Consider the following 3,773-nt stretch of genomic DNA (forward strand, 5'->3'; position numbering starts at 1 on the left):
CGAGTGGGTTCGGCACTGGTTATCTAAACCCCCGATTCCATGTGCATGGCTATCAGCTAATCCTCAACTTTTATGTTCGATGTGTTGGTACCATATATTGGGCCTCGTATTTGGGCTTCACCCCTAAGCCTATGGCAAATGTAAAAAGGGAGGGAGCCCTTATTCTATAAAAGGGACTCCCTCACCCTCATGAAAAGGAAAGACACATTCAGATCTCCTCACATCCAGAGAGAAATAAAGGGTCTTAGATCCATCCCTCACAATAAATGGCAATACCCTCTCAGCCAAACAGAGAGCAAAATAGCAAAGGCTGTATCCACATAGAGCTCCCTTGCCGATCTATTGTAATCCATACATACATACATAATCAACATCAGTGTGGACGTAGCCCAAACATTGGGGTGAAGCACGATACATCTTCGTGTTCTTGGGCGTTTGCATGATTCACGGTCGGATTTACATTGTTCCAAGACCTTCCGGTTTTGTGCATCAACATTTGGTGTTGTCTGTGGGAAACGACACGAAAAGCTATGTCAGTTCTCTTTCATTTTTTCATCTCACCACCGTGAGACCTCATCATTGTCCACCGTGAATCTGCATAAACCCAAAAAACCAAAACCAAAACCAAAAGCCCAATTCCTTCACCCAACACCCACACTCAGAGACACACCCATTCAATTAGCAGAGAGAAGAGGAGAGAGAGAGGGATGGAGGGAGATCATGATCCAAACACAAACGAAGTATACAAATAGTACTTGAGAAACCATGCAGCCAGCCTCGACAGCTATGCCACAGATGGCTGTGGCGAGTTCACACTTAACCACGCATCCCCAGGTAGCCTACAATGTGTCACTTGCGGATGCCACTGCAACTTCCACCGCAGAGTCACTTACGCAGCCACGTCATCGCAAGCTGCAGGAGGCGGTAGATCAGGACGTCATCAACACCATGTCATCATAAGTTGCAGTGGCCGAGGTCGAGATCCTACCGAAATATCATAACACAAGACCAACTCATTGACTATAATGCCGGTAGAGGTGGGTCACCGGACAGCGGAGAAATGATGAGCAATGGGAAGAAGTGGTTCAAGACGAAGTTCACGGTGAAACAGAAGGAGAAGATGCTGGCGTTTGCTGAAAAGTTAGGGTGGAAGCTGCTGAGAAAAGATCTAGAGGACGAGATAGAGAGGTTCTGCAAGAGTGTAGGGCTATATTGGTACTGCTCATCATCGGGCAGTTTATGGAGATGGTTGACCAAAACAACGGGATTGTGGGCTCCACCACCGACTCCAATTACTATGTTAGGATTCTCAGCACCATTAATCGGGAGCTCCTCAAGCCTTCCGCTTCCGTCGCCTTGCACCGCCACTCCAATGCCCTCGTCGACGTTCTGCCTTCAGAGTCCGACTTGAGTATTTCTCTCCTCAGCCAATCCGAGAAGCCTGACGTCACCTACTCTCTCGAATTACTGCAATTCAGTCCAACAATCGCTTCATGTTCAGAAATGTCAGCCCAGAAGCAATCAGAGGAACCATAACCTTCAACCAGACCAACAATAGAGAGGGAGAAGATAAGTTTTCTTATAACAATTTTATTATTATTCCCTGCCATCTGCCAAAAGAAAAAAGAAAAGAGCTTTACTTTTCTTTTGTCTACCTCAATTATTCTATAAATGGTGCCCCATCTCCAGCGAATACCACGGGAAAAGTAGAGATAAGATTCTTTTCTCATAACAATTCTATTATTATTCCCTGCCATCTGCCAAAAGAAAAAAGAAAAGAGCTTTACTTTTCTTTTGTCTGCCATCTGCCATCACATATATTTAACCCAAGTACCTGTGCAATATTTATTTATTGCCTAGTGATATTGGGACTACTATTAAACTATAGTGATATTGGGACTACTATTAAACTATAGTGATATTGGGACTGCTATTAAACTATGTCACTTATACAACATGTGATTTACCACACGACTGAATAAATTATTTATTTATAGAAGGCATGTAGTACAATATTTTGCCTTGACAAACTTTGTCAATTTGATTTATTCATTATACGATCATACTTATACTGTCATTTATTGTCAGGAATTATTGAGCAACTAAATCCACTGATCAATATTGTTGCTGATTAAAAGAACCCAATATGTGAACCCGACAAGCGAACCCGAGTCATGTCAAGAATCAACTCACACTGAGTGCATGTTGACATAAAGTAGATACTTGGAATGAGGAATACCACGATCTGAGCTGCCTCATAACGAGCATAGCCTCTAACAGAGCAGCCTCGCAACGAGCATCACCTTCAGCCGAGCAACCGCCTCGCTGCGAGCATAGCATCTAGCCGAGGAGCCTCGCAATGAGCATCGCCTTCAGCCGAGCAGCCTCGTAACGTGTGATACCTCTAGCCGAATATTGCTTTATGTTGAGCATTGCCTTGGGTTGAGTACTGGTTCAAGACATCTAGCCACTTCGGCCCGTACATGGATTGGATTTGAAGTCTCCAGCCATAAGACTCTCTTGACTGAAGACTTGGGGGACTCCTGTTGGTACCATGTATTGGGCCTCGTCTTTGGGCCTCACTTCTAAGCCCATGGCAAATGTAAAAAGGGAGGGAACCCTTATTCTATAAAAGGGACTCCCTCACCCTCATGAAAAGGAGAGACACATTCAGATCTCCTCACATCCAAAGAGAAACAAAGGGTCTCAGATCCATCCCTCACAATAGAGGGCAATACCCTCTCAGCCAAACAGAGAGCAATATGGCAAGGGCTGTATCCATAAAGAGCTCCCTTACCGATCTATTGTAATTCATACATAACATAATCAACATCAGTGTGGATGTAGCCCAAAAATTGGGGTGGACCAATATACATCTTTGTGTTCTTGGGCGTTTGCATGATTCACGGTCAGATTTACGTTGTTCCAAGACCTTCCGGTTTTGTGCATCAACACAATGCTTAGCTGCCGAACACTGAACTTTTTGTCAAATTTTGTGTTCGGCATGTTAAAACATATGATTCAATCTAGTTATAATTTGTTTAAGAAACTAGAAACAAACCCAAGAGGATTTTAGAGAAAAGCTTAGGGCTGAACATTGCAGCTCAAACCTCACTTGTATACTTCAATGATTTAGGGTTTTGGTCACAATGCCAACTTACATCTCATTTAAATTAACTAGCTAACAAAAGCCTTCAAGACCCCATGCCTTGCACCAAAGCAAATCCATGTCAGCCTTACAATTGTAATTTTGGACTGAGTCAACATATTGGCCGTTACAAATTGAGGAAAAAAAAAACTAAGCCATTACTTTTGTTGAATACAAAAAATGGAAGCTAGAAATCAATTTAGGCACCAACACTCTCCTTCTGTTGAATACAAAACTAAGCCATTACTTGTTGAATACAAAACATGGAAGCTAGAAATCAATTTAGGCACCAACACTCTCCTTCAAAATATTTCCAGTTTTGACACCAAGCAAATCCCTGAAGTATACAAAACTCTCTTTTAGCATAGCCTTAATTAGTATATATATCAACAATTTGATCCTCGTATCTACAATAGAGTAATTCAATCGCATTATCCGACGTTTATTAAGTGATGGTTCCTCTTGATATGTTTTATTTTCTAATGAAACAGAGGATTTTTGTCATAACAGTTATAGAGATGTTGTCACATATTAGTGATGTATCATCTACTTTGAAAATGTAGATAGATAAAGGAACCCAAACCCAATAGATAAATAATCTCAATCTAAATTAACAAGGATTCAA

At 41.9% G+C, this 3,773-nt stretch overlaps 1 pseudogene; it reads left to right on the forward strand.

Moving 5' to 3' along the window:
• Nucleotides 1-219: 219 nt before the first annotated feature.
• On the forward strand, nucleotides 220-1,995 carry LOC126627106 (zinc-finger homeodomain protein 10-like; annotated as a pseudogene).
• The last annotated feature ends 1,778 nt before the right edge of the window (nucleotides 1,996-3,773 follow it).

The sequence above is a fragment of the Malus sylvestris genome, chromosome 6 (assembly GCF_916048215.2).
Source record: "Malus sylvestris chromosome 6, drMalSylv7.2, whole genome shotgun sequence".
NCBI lineage: Eukaryota > Viridiplantae > Streptophyta > Magnoliopsida > Rosales > Rosaceae > Malus > Malus sylvestris.